Here is a 13,333-nt window from a genome sequence, read left to right as displayed (position 1 = left end):
CGCCCCCAACATACCCCAACATACATTCTCAACCTGCAACCCGTAAAAAAATAAATAAATAAATAAAATAAAAGCCGAGTCTGGGAAGAGCTGTTGAGCAGAAACCAAACATGAGACGGAGATGAACGGAAAGCATTAGTGTGATATCCCCCCCCTCTCATACTCTCAGTTGGAGGAACGCATTTTACAATGTTCTGTCCTGGCTATATTTCTCGTATTCTTGCTACTAATCTTGGCTGGGATGTGCATACGTTTGGACATGTGAAAATCAATACTCCCCTTTGGAAACGTAGTGGATTATACAGTAATTACTACTACTTCTACTACTACTAATAATAATAACAGTAATAATAATAAATATATTCAACCCGACCGGATATTCTTGTCGCCAAATCTCGGTTTAAGGAAAACTATAAAAAAAAATACTGCGACAATATATTATTCAATACTGTATTTGTTTGCTTGCTTCAACAACATGCCACAGGAGTTCGTGCCAGCTAAGTGTCGTTTTTTTTTCTTTCAATTTGATTTCATGTCCTTAGTGTTATATGAAATGAAAAAAAATATTCAGGATGGAAAATGGTTTTGTGTAACAATGTACGATAAAATGTCAGCAATATAATTAACATAACTCTTAAATACCACCATAAATAAACACGTATAAGCAGCCATCACAAATGTTTTCCTCAAGACGTTAGTGATGTAAATGTTCACTATCTACCTGACCCTTTATCGTGTTATTATTCCCTGTGGTATATATAATACTTCAGTCTTTAATATTTATCCGTATAATAACTAACTGAAGCACGCACGCGTACATTCCATAAAGCCGCATTTAAATAAAGGCATCCCACACGAATTATATCCGTCAATCTGACTGGGGAAAATCGGTTAACTAAACACAGCTAAAAATAAAGGAAACAATAGTAACAAAATTAAAAACTCATCTATTATCAACATGTTACCACAACTATATTGTTTTCCCTTAATCATAAGGTACAGAAGTCTGACTGGCTGACTACTGTAGTTGTGTTTTCCTGGCGGCGAGACAAAGAAGCCCCGCCCACCTTGCAGCTCATTGGCTCATACGAATGTTTGATTAATATTGATATATAGTGAACAAATCCATATATAACTGTTAAGAATACCTAGTTATACCTCACAGCCCCCAGGTTAAGTAAGGTTAGGTAGATTTTGGTTGGTGCGATCAAACTTGTATGACAAATTAAGTTATGCTAACCAACCAAACATACCTAACTTCCCAACCGGGGGGCTCCGGACTCCGCCACAATTAACGCAAATTATTTCTGTATCACAAGTCATTTCTAACCTTAAAACTCGTCCTCAGGGGAACCTGGCGTCTTCCTCCAGAAAAGTGGAAGGAAGAAAATTGTAGCTTGTTTGAAGAACTCGTGCAACAGTCGGTTATAACTTCCCACTCGCCAGTAGCACATCCGCGACACGACAGCCACTTCTCGCCACCGCTTAGCATTTGTTGAGTAGTTTTCTGATTTTCAACTCACGATAACTCGGTAGGGGTAAAAAGCGCCAAAAGTGTCATATTTGAAAATCGTCTTGTTTTTTGCCTGAACTTATTAGTAGCAACAAAGAAAAAGGAGAAAATATCGAATTATGTCCTGTACTGTACTATAAATTTACCACCGTAAGAATGCATTAGAGAGAATATATGCACTGGGGCGACCGTGACCTTGACTGGCCGGGTAATATAAATACACACAACCTCCCCTCCCTCCTCCCTATCTATTGGTAGGGGCCGCACTACTCCCGTATGCCTATAAATACAACAATTTTAGTTTAACAAATTTATTGGCAGAGCTTGTAGTACAGTTTGCCTATTCTGAGTAATTCAGTCAGGTCTTGACACTGAGGGTGGTATCACTTCTCACTGCCATGCAGGACAGAAGTTCATACACAAAGAAATACATCATATTCATTAACAACTATAAATGTATAGAGGTCAGATTCATATGGGTAATGTCACTGTTCACTGCCATGCAGGACAGAGGTTCATACACAAAGAGATGCATCATATTCATTGACAGTACATATACATATATGTAAACACACACACATATACATACATATACATATATACATACACATATGCATGTACATATATATACACACACGCACACATACATATACGTCGGTCAGATTCATGTAGGTAATGTCACTTTTCACTGCCATACAGGACAGAGGTTCGTGCACAAACAATGCATCATATTCATTGACACTATATATAGGTCAGATTCATGTGGGTAATGTCACTGTTCACTGCCATGCAGGACAGAGGTTCGTACACAAAGAAGGAAATACATCATATTCATTAGCAGTATATATAGGTCAGTGGATCACATACATTGGAGTCATATTGTTATTGAAGACTAATCAGTGTGGGCCAGCAGCAAATTTGGGATAAACAGCAAGAATGTCCTCAAGCACACCTGATTCAATGAAGTAATTACATAGTTCAAGATACAATAAGTCAGGTGGCCAGAAGTCTTTGACAGTGTCACATTCAATAATATAGTGTTCAAGTGTATACTTTAAAGGTTTATCACAAAGTTTACATGCTGAGTGTTCCGGTATGGGTACAGCGTTACTAACTTGCCAGATGTGTCCGTATCCTAGCCTAATTCTGGCCACGACTACATCACATAATAATAAAACAACAGTCAACACCTAATCAACCCTACCCTAACCTTTGATTTGAATTGAAACAGTTTATTTAGCCAGAAAAACACAGTTACAGAGTGGATAATAATAACAATATTAACATGGCTGAGCCATGAGAACCTGAGCTCTCTTGTAGGCACCTGATATATACCTTACTGTACATTTATCTCAAGGAAGTATTATGTAACCATTTAGTATCATCTGGAATAGTACAATAGCATGGTGGTAATAAGAACATCTCATGTTACCACGGTTATCACTTCAATATTTATTAATTTTATTTATTTATTTATTTTTTTTTAGTTTATTTATTTTTCTATTTATATATACATAAATTACAGTGGAATTGAAAAACATAAATATAATGGGGGAGCAGTACAACATGGGTTGTACAGTAATAAGGTTGAACAAGAGGACAGAGCTGTCAGGATTATGTCTAGTAGGCAATTATGTTTATTGCAATGGTAATTACTTATCTATTTACATGATAATTTCCGGCTTAAGCTAATCTAAACTAACCAAACGTAATTTAGCCAGATTTAACTAAGCCAATCTAACCAAGCCACCAATCATTATTTAACCAGCCTTAACTAAGCCAGCCTAGTCACACCAAACATAATTTAGTCAAGCAATCCAAACACCTAAACTAGCCCAACTTGACCAAGCCAGACAAGTTCATCAAACCTGTTCTGTACGTAGATCTAACCTGATCATTAGGGTCGAGACACTTAAGGCATATTAGGATCTGGTGGTGAGGGGGGGGGGGTCTTAGAACAGGACCCTAATTCTTCATAAATCATGGTCTAATTCTCTGGGCTGAAGGTTGGCGATTGTGGTCTTCACTTACCATTTTAAGGCAGTTTTTTTTTCACATACATACATACAAACAAACTGTCTCATCAGTCCACATAGCACGTGGACTTCAATATACAAACAACATCTCATTAGTCGGGAATCGAACCCTGGACCTAAGCGTGCACATACATACATTATTGTGGTCTATCTGTCATTTTTTTCCACTCTGAGATTTTGTATATTGGACTTAAGGTGTGAAGTGTTAATGTATGTGTTGGGAAGGTCTCCTCGTAATTTGGATTGGACGGCCACGCATGTCATGTGAGGTTGGTGACAGTGTATATTTATAGTGGATGTTTAACGGTACCTTCGTTTGTGGAGTGTGGCATCTGTTTATCGGCTCTGGTTGCTGTTAATGTTTACGGTAATAGAGAATAATTATCTAAAGTATTGTAGACAGCGATCAATATGGATAGGCTTTTTATTTAAATGTAAGTAAATGAGAGTTGAATTTTATTTGGAAAGCTATGTGTGTGTGTGTGTGTCTCTCTCTCTCTCTCTCTCTCTCTCTCTCTCTCTCTCTCTCCAGGGGTCGACATACCACTTTTCTCTTGACCCAGACGTTCAATAACCGTAATGGGTAGGTGCAGATTGTGTTTCCAGTTGTGTCAGACAATATGACAAAACGGGACGAAGGATTTTGACAACCCTATCAATTCATCGGATCCGTCAGTCAAGATATTTCTGATAATGTGTATAAGTAGCTACAGTTCATGGTTTACGAAGACTGTGTTAAACTTGTCCACTAATTGGTGTTAAGAGGATGTATATATCTAGTTGTTTGAGTAGTTTCGAATTTTGATATTTTTTTTTATACGGGGATTAGCCCACCCGAACATACCTAGTTACCTATGCTGACAAAATAGTATATTCATCTTGGTGGAATAAATGGAATATATTATTGTATAAACTCGAGATATTACACTTTATTGGGTTGAGTAATAATGAATTACTGAGAGTTACGAGACATCCATTGCCCATGATATCTGGCGGGGTCACAGGAAACCTGATATCGTCACTGTGGATAATGAGAAAACTTTTTAAAGACCTTGTTAAGAGATGATACCTGTGTGTGTGAGTTCTGTAAGATAATTAGTATACATCCTTTGTAAACAGGTATGTACTGTATGTGTATCTGGTATGGGTTGATTTTGTGTGTGTGTGTGTGTGTGTGTTTGTTGAAGTAGGCGTATCATGGCGTGGCGTTGTCTTCTGTTTGTGTGGCTATCTGGGTGTCCATGAAACTTGTCACTGAATTAATATGAGGAACACCAGATTGAAGTTCCTAGGTCAAGGGTTAAGGTCGCAGCTGAAGGTCAGAGGTCACATATGGGTGTTATGTACTCCGAGGACCACTCTTTTTTCACGCACCTATTCCTTGGTAACTGAAGGTGACAAATTTACAGGACAGGACGTAATATATCTGTAGATGGCGTGAATTGGATGAAGTGGACGAGACTTAAAACTGAAGATGTCGTAACTAAGCCGAAGGTGACGTAACACGGGCGGGCCAAGGTCATTGACCCGACCCGACCAGCCTAGCCAAGCCCAGTCCACCACTTCCAGACCTACAGCTCTCTCTCTCTCTCTCTCTCTCTCTCTCTCTCTCAACTTTAACCTTTATTGTAGACGAGGGCAGTGTACAGTGTATTGCCTCCTATTACGTAAACACAGAATTTGAAAATGTTTAATATTCTCAATTTTATTTGTTATTTTTATTTGTACTATATTTTTTTGTTCGTTATTTTGATATCGTTATTATTTATTATTGCTACTGTTATATATTTCTTATTTTTGTTACTATCATTAGTTTTTTTCGTTATTTTGATATTATCGTTATTATTAATTGTTGTTACTGTTATATATTTCTTATTTTTGTTACTATCATTAGTTTTTTATTCGTTATTTTGATATTATCGTTATTATTAATTGTTGTTACTGTTATATATTTCTTATTTTTGTTACTATCATTAGTTTTGTATTCGTTATTTTGATATTATCGTTATTATTAATTGTTGTTACTGTTATATATTTCTTATTTTTGTTACTATCATTAGTTTTGTATTCGTTATTTTGATATTATCGTTATTATTAATTGTTGTTACTGTTACATATTTCTTATTTTTGTTACTATCATTAGTTTTGTATTCGTTATTTTGATATCGTTATTATTAATTGTTGTTACTGTTATATATTTCTTATTTTTGTTACTATCATTAGTTTTTTATTCGTTATTTTGATATTATCGTTATTATTAATTGTTGTTACTGTTATATATTTCTTATTTTTGTTACTATCATTAGTTTTGTATTCGTTATTTTGATATTATCGTTATTATTAATTGTTGTTACTGTTATATATTTCTCGTGTTTTAGCTGTACGCGAGACAGTGGCAAGCCCCGCAATGGCTGCCCTTTAATAGTAGATCCAAGGTAATTATATGTGGCTCCAGCTGTTACTGTGGCGTGCTCCCTCCTTCCCTTCTCCCCCTTTGGATGGTTTGGCTCTCCCTTTGGATGGTTTGTTTTGGCTCTCCCTTTTGGATTGTTTGGTGCCTTATTTAGATGGTTTGGTTCCCTATTTGGATGGCTTGGTACCCTATTTGGATTTGTGTCTTATTTGGTGGTTTTGTGCCTATCTTAGATAGCTTGAGTACCCTATCTGGATTTGGATGGATGACTTGGTGCCCTATTTGGATGGCTTTATTTACCCCTTTGTATATTTTAGTTCTCCTTTGGATAGTTTGATTTCCACTTTGGTTGGTTTAGTGATTTCAGTCCCCGATGGCTACCTACCGAATAAATAAACTAACTATTATGATGGGGTACGGAGACGGGGCCCAAGTCTTAATGGTTAGGTTAGGTGGGCACTCAAAGTTGGTTAGGTTGGGCACTCAAACTTGGTTAGGTTAGGCACTCAAAGTTGGTTCGGTTGGGCACTCAAAGTTGGTTAGGTTGGGCACTCAAAGTTGGTTGGTTGGGCACTCAAAGTTGGTTGGGTTGGGCACTCAAAGTTGGTTAGTTGGGCCTCAAAGTTGGTTAGGCACTCAAGTTGGTTAGGTTGGGCCTCAAGTTGGTTGGTTAGGCACCAAGCTTGGTTAGGACCTCAAAGTTGGTTATTGCTCAAACTTAGTTGGTTAGGCACTCAAAGTTGGTTGGTTGGGCACTCAAGTTGGTTAGGCACTCAAAGTTGGTTAGTTGGGCCCTCAAAGTTGGTTTGGTTGGGCACTCAAACTTGAGTTGGGTAAGGCACTCAAACTTGTTGGGTTGGGCACTCAAAGTTGGTTAGGATTAGGTTGGGCATTCAAAGTTGGTTAGGTTGGACCTCAAACTTGGTTGGGTTGGACACTCACACTTGGTTAGGTTGGGCACTCAAACTTGGTTGGTTGGGCACTCAAAGTTCGTTAGGTTGCACTCAAAGTTGGTTAGGTTAGGCACTCAAAGTTGGTTAGGTTGGGTTAGGCACTCAAAGTTGGTTGGTAGGGCACTCAAAGTTTGGTTAGGTGGGCACTCAAAGTTGATTTAGGTTGGTTCTGAAAGTTGGTTAGGTTAGGTTGGGCACTCAAAGTTGGTTAGGTTTAGGCACTCAGTTGGTTAGGTTAGGTTGGGCACTCAAAGTTGGTTAGGTTAGGCACTCAAAGTTGGTTAGGTTAGGCACTGAAAGTTGGTTAGGTAAGGTTGGGCACTCAAAGTTGGTTAGGTTAGGCACTCAAAGTTGGTTAGGTTAGGCACTGAAAGTTAGTTAGGTTGGGTTAGGCACTCAAACTTGGCTAGGTTGGGCACTCAAAGTTGGTTAGGTTAGGCACTCAAAGTTGGTTAGGTTGGGCACTCAAACTTGGTTAGGTTGGGTTAGGCACTCAAAGTTGGTTAGGTTAGGCACTCAGAGTTGGTGTGGCTCATGTGGAATAGTATGATGGTGTGGCCCCTTGTGTATAGTATGATGGTGTGGCCATTGTTGGATAGTGTGGTGTGGCCCTTGTTAGATAGTGTGGTGTGGCCTTTGTTGGATAGTTTGGTGGTGTGGCCCTTGTTGGATAGTGTGATGGTGTGGCACTTGTTTCATACTGTGATGGTGTGGCCATTGTTGGATAGTGTGATGGTGTGGCTCTTGCTGGATAGTGTGGTTCATGTTGACTAGTATGATAGTGTGGTCCTTCATGGGTAATGTGAATTGATGTGGCTCTTTGTGAGTGTGAGATGGTGTGGCCTCGTGAATAGTGTGGGTGATGTTGGATGGTGCGGCACTCTTGTCATCTTGCCCTCTCAGACTGGTGATGGCTGTCAGTCGTTGGCGTATCTTGGGTAGTGTGGCATTCGTCTCGTTTCCTCCCCACCCTCTTAATACCTACTGTACCTGCTCTGCATCTGGGCTTATAGGTCAAATGGGCCCCAGTTCTCCAAGCTAAGCTAACCTAGCCTAACCTAACCACGTGGATATGGGCCTATTAGAATTGGTACCTCCATTGTTGTTAGTTGGGTTGGGGTCTGATAAAATCTGTAGCCTGTTTGAGGATCATTTGACTAGTCACTGCCGGTGGACGGGTGAGGGTGTCTCCCTAGAGGAGTTTTTTCACGTTATGGAGCACGCCCCTCGCCCCTCCTGAGGCATGGCCAGCGGTGAGGCAAGTGTGGCGGGGTGGGTGTTGCTTGTGGCCGTGTCACCATCCCACCCTTGTTACATATCTCCTCTCTCTCTCTCTCTCTCTCTCGCACGTACATCTAGGCACGCTGCCGATATTATGAACAAGTTAATTTGAACAAATAGATATATTCTAAGCTAGTTTTGTTTGTAGAAATACCACAATAAGCTCTTCATTGAGTTCAACAGTGTCCTTTCCATCACTGAGAGAAGCCCTTGCATTGTGCTGAGACTGGGAGGGGGGGGGGGGACTTGGCCGTGTTGACTGGCAAGCTCTTATTTCCTCTTAACCCCTCACACTCATCCCTTGAGGTATGTAGAGTCCGTGTTGTAAGAGCAGGTGTGTTACAGATGTATATACCCTTTTGCTGGCATGTCATTGAGTGGTGCTATATTTACATGACTGAACCTTTCACACAGTACAGTTAGGAGTGCAGGTGTTGTACATGTCTTCCCGACTAGATATAAAGCATCTCTTGTATTTACAAGCACCACACCACTACCTCTTGTGCTTGGTAGCTGTTTGGTGGATGGAAGGGTGTGTGTGTGCCTCCTCTCTCTCCATCCACGGTAATTTCGCCTCCTTCACTGTTAGGTGCGGAGGTGTCATGGTTCAGTGTGACCAGTTCATTGTTAAGCTCCGGTAACTGTTGTATTCGGTGACATTTCTTCCTTCACTCTCCCCCTCTTTAGGTCTTAACTGTCAGGTTGTACCATTACTTCCGTCTTCAGGTCTTAGTCACGTGTGTAACTTCACTCCCCTTGTTCAGGTCTAACATCCAGGTTTCCCATAGTTTGTTAGTCATTAGTTGAAGGTAGGGTAATTACTTCACAGGAGTTTGGGAACGGATTGGAGTCGTATTATTGGTTGTGTCACTGAGAGGTGAAGGTGTGTGGGAGGCAGCAACACCTCTCTGATGTTTCAACCTTGGTCTGGTGGTGGCCTTGTTAGAGCTCAATTTTCTCCACCACCAAATGTAACACTCCCTGGTGTGAATTTAATAACATATTTACTTCTCGACTTTACCTTCTCATTCTAGGTCTGTAGTCTTTGGTTTTTGAAAACGCTCCTCAATGTTAATAAGAAATATGTTGGCTTTACTTTCCATTGCCAGTATTTTGTTTACTTATTAATAATGAGATTATTAGTGATCGGTATCCGTGAAATATGTCTTCATTGGGTGTTAGATGCCACTGAAATAAAGACTTGTTATTGGGTGTCGGTTGCCACTGAGGTGTGACTGTTCTCGGGCGGTGGGGTTGAACACTGAGGCCCTTGTGATGATGAGCCCAAGATCAGATTATTGGTGGAGGTATGTCGTTGATCCCCACGCTGACCCCCCTCACCTTATCTCACCTCTCACCTCAACTCCGCATGCTTCCCAGTTGGACGCTGTAAACGCTTCTGCGCTTCACCTTGCACAGGATGTAAGGGGGTGCCCAATAAACTAGCCCCCTCGTGGGCAATCTGTAAAATCCTCTCACTCCTCTCTCCAGCTGAGGGAATGAGTCTCGTCACACCATGAACCCGTGACACTTGACTGTTGCCGCGTGTTAACCAGTTGTTACGTTACGTTATTTGGTAATGGGGATTGTAGCTATTCTCGACGGCGAAATGACTCTCTCTCTAAATTATGTGTAAAGTCGTTAGTCTTAGTATTTATTAACATTTCTAAAGCAGTTGTTTATTAATCACAAGTTGACTCTGGTGCTCCCACAGGACGTGTGTATGGGTTCACCTGAGGTTAGACTATGTGATACCCTTGTCTCATAGAATAATATATTGGGTGGTGACATCAGTTCATAAGGTGTGGTGTTAAACCTTCACCGCCCAGCCCCACCTTCTTTTTCTTCTCTTCTTTTTTCTTCTGGCCTGGGTCACTACGGCCAGACAAATGGCCACCTAATCGTCAAATTTAATGGTTAATGGCTGTTATGGGATTCATATAAAACTATAGTAGGGAAGGTTACCGGAAGGACCAAATGTTGCTGCCAAGCTGGAAAAAATATCCGTGAATCCGTTCTGGAGTTATCACCTTCCGACACTGACAGGATGTGGTTGGTGACGCACGCTGATCGAGTATAATAATTTCAGGGTGGATGTTTCTGGGGGGGTAGAATTACTCCTTAGATGTCACTAATTATTGTGGCCAGAGGTGAGCTGGGCTTAGTACCGTTAACAGGCGGAGGTGAAGGTAATAATAATAATAATGCCTTTTGATATAATTAACTAATGTTGGGGAGGGGATGGTGGGCGTTCACAGGTAAGAGATTTACCTGACCTGGGGCTGGAGAGTCGAGTTTTCCCCCTACCTTGACCTCCAGCTTAATTAAAACATTTTCCGGAATGATTTACCTGGATCTGGTCATTAGTCATGGTGGGTGTTGTGAGGAGGGTGGTGGAGTGTTAGTGGCGAGTGGTGGAGTGTTAGTGGTGAGTGGTGGAGTGTTAGTGGTGAGTGGTGGAGTGTTAGTGGTGAGTGGTGGAGTGAAGTGTTAGTAGCAAGGAAGTGTAGCATCATAGGCAAGGTTATAGTAGAAAGTGTAGCGTCTTAAGCTGTTTGTTGTGGCGTGGGGTGAGTTGTCCCTCGTGTAAATATGTAAAGTGTCGGGTTGTGTTGGTGTGTGTGGAGTGAGGGGCGTCAGTCACAAGAGCCGTCCAGCTACACCATTGTTGTTGTTGTGGGGCGTCTGGAAGGAGAGAGCTTATAAAAAATGGCGGATTTGTTTAAAAAGGCTGTGTGAAAAATGGTAACCCGGTGCTAAAGGGGACGGAGGGAAGGTTTTTAGCCCAAAGGGGATCGTTTAGTATCTTGGAACCAATCGAAACTTTTCAACTGTATTCGGGTAAAATTGAGGTGTTTTTGATAGTAGTGCTCTCTCCTCCTCCCCCTCCCCTCCCCTCCTCCCTCCCTCCCCGATTTTTATTTTCATTTAATTTTATTTTTTTGCTGTGTTGATTTTTGGCTCGTGATATAAGTACCTGCCTTACCTCCCCCTGCCTCCTGGCCCTTCCCTCCCCCTGCCTCCTGCCCTCTCCTATCCTGGCCCTCCCCTCCCTCTGTCCCCTAGCCCCTCCCTCTGTCCCCTAGCCCCTCCCTCTCCCCGAAATAGAGAGGAAAGAGTTGGGGAAGTTTTATATTTCTTGCCCCTCTCTGTTAGTTTTTCCCCCGCTGTTAGGGAAGGAGAAATATGCCCTGGAGTGGTTTGTTTTGAAGAGAACTTTTCAGGACTTGTGTTGAAGTAATGAACCATTGGCTGTGAGTGTCGTTTGTAATATAAAAAGGTGATTAATTAGCGAGTGTTTTGGTCACCCCGGGAAGATGATTCAAGTTCACCGGCTGTTGAGTACGATGCCAATCCCTAGAGTACTATGACTTCCACCTAAGTACGAAAGACTGATTCCCCCGAGTACAGCAGTTTTCATGCTTTGAGTACCGTGACATAATAGTCCTCTGAATAAGATGGCATTGTACTTGAGGCTTTAAGACACCGTACTCAAGGTATTAACACATTGTACTCAAGGCACTAGGACACCGTACTTAAGGCTTTAAGACATCGTATACAAGAAATTAAAATAAACCTTTACTATTTATACTGCACAAAGTCTTTGACCCTACTTAGTAACAGCTGACTGACACAGACATCCGGACGGTGCCAGACATATTCTCGTTATGGCTGTAATCTCATCATTTCCCTGAGAGAGAAGAAAATTCACCCAAAGGAATTAAGATAAATAATATTCATGGTTCTTGCGTTCCAGATAATATTTACGTCCATATATAACATCAATTAAATTCCACATTCAAGTTAAAATGTTATGGAGAAATATGAACATTTTAATTAACAATTTTATTTATATTTATTAATGAAAATAAATTTCCACAAATTTTAAAGACAGTATTTTCATTGTTTTAAGCTGTCAATAGATCATAATAATATATAATGCCTAATTTTTTAATTCACAAAATAATACAATAAATTCCTATATGGTAAACATAAGATAAGAAAGTAAATTTTTGAGAGAAATTTGGGAATATTTTTATTTTTATTTTTATTTATTTTTTATTTTATTTTTTTCGTGAAATTTTAATGGTGGGTGTTGGGGTCTCTCTCTCTCTCTCTCTCTCTCTCTCTCTCTGGTGGTTTAACTCTTTGAAGATGGTTTAGCTGTGAGAATTTGATGATAATGGTTTAAGGTTTTGGGGCTAATGGTTTAGCTTTGAGGATAATGGTTTAGGGTTTGAGGGTGATAAGAAATCGCCTTGAGGAGGACAGTTTTAAGGTTTTGCGTGCTTTAAAATCTTAAAGGGGATGTTTTAACTGGGCATTGGGATGGTTTATCTCTTTTGAGGATGATGGACTAGTTTAATGTTTTATGGATGACGGTTTAACACTGTGGATGATGATCTACCACATTTTGGATGATGGTGGTTTAACTGATAATAATGATAGTAAAACTCTTTGTGGGTGATGGTGGTTTAACTATGAGGATAATGGTGGTTTAACTGAGGATAATGGTGGTTTAACTGAGGATAATGATGGTTTAACTGTGGGTGAAGGTTTAATCCCGTAACGTTGCTCACTACAGCTAGTCACATCTCGCGTCAAAAACTTTCCCCATCTAAGGGGAAAAAAATGGCGCCGAATATTAACCGTTTCATTTGTAAATTTTCAGGCATGGAACATCCAGGCAGACGGCAAAGAATGGAAGGTAATTTGGGGTTAGGGTAGACCGATGGCTGGTGGGTGCTGAAATGGCTTAAACTTGGGGAAAAATGAATAGCATGGTTTACTCTGACGTCACTGTTTGTTTTGCGCGGTGCATTGTGGGTCGGGTGAGGAATGTAATGTAAAAGGGAATACATTTATAAACTCCTGTGTTAAAAAAAATTACTATAATGATTCACACCCCAAAAAATTCCTAAATAAATTCATTAGATCCTGTGTTTAAAAATATAGTATAATTTACACAAAAAAATTCGAAACAATTAAACATAATATCTGATGTACTTATATAATATCCCTCTGTAATGGCGGAGTTTAGTGCACCGGGCAATCCCACCGTGCACGTGTCTTGTGTTTGTTTACAAGTGTGACGTCACAGTGGAGAACGGCTATTTTTTGAGACGAACCGCCGCCG

General features: G+C 40.4%; 1 long non-coding RNA gene across 2 annotated transcripts in view; it reads left to right on the top strand.

Annotated features, from left to right (window-relative positions):
* LOC121856235 overlaps nt 1-12,906 on the top strand; it is a 31,264-nt gene extending 18,358 nt beyond the window's left edge. The window contains exon 3 of one of the 2 annotated variants that reach the window (XR_006086930.1): nt 12,869-12,906. This is a non-coding gene — a long non-coding RNA (uncharacterized LOC121856235). Of the gene's footprint in view, nt 1-5,927; nt 5,987-12,868 lie in introns of those variants that run through there. The other variant, XR_006086932.1, reaches the window with a different exon arrangement.
* The last annotated feature ends 427 nt before the right edge of the window (nt 12,907-13,333 follow it).

The sequence above is a fragment of the Homarus americanus genome, unplaced genomic scaffold (assembly GCF_018991925.1).
Source record: "Homarus americanus isolate GMGI-L3 unplaced genomic scaffold, GMGI_Hamer_2.0 scaffold48016, whole genome shotgun sequence".
NCBI lineage: Eukaryota > Metazoa > Arthropoda > Malacostraca > Decapoda > Nephropidae > Homarus > Homarus americanus.
Note: the sequence above shows the minus strand (reverse complement) of the source record. Positions and strands in the feature narration are given on the sequence as shown.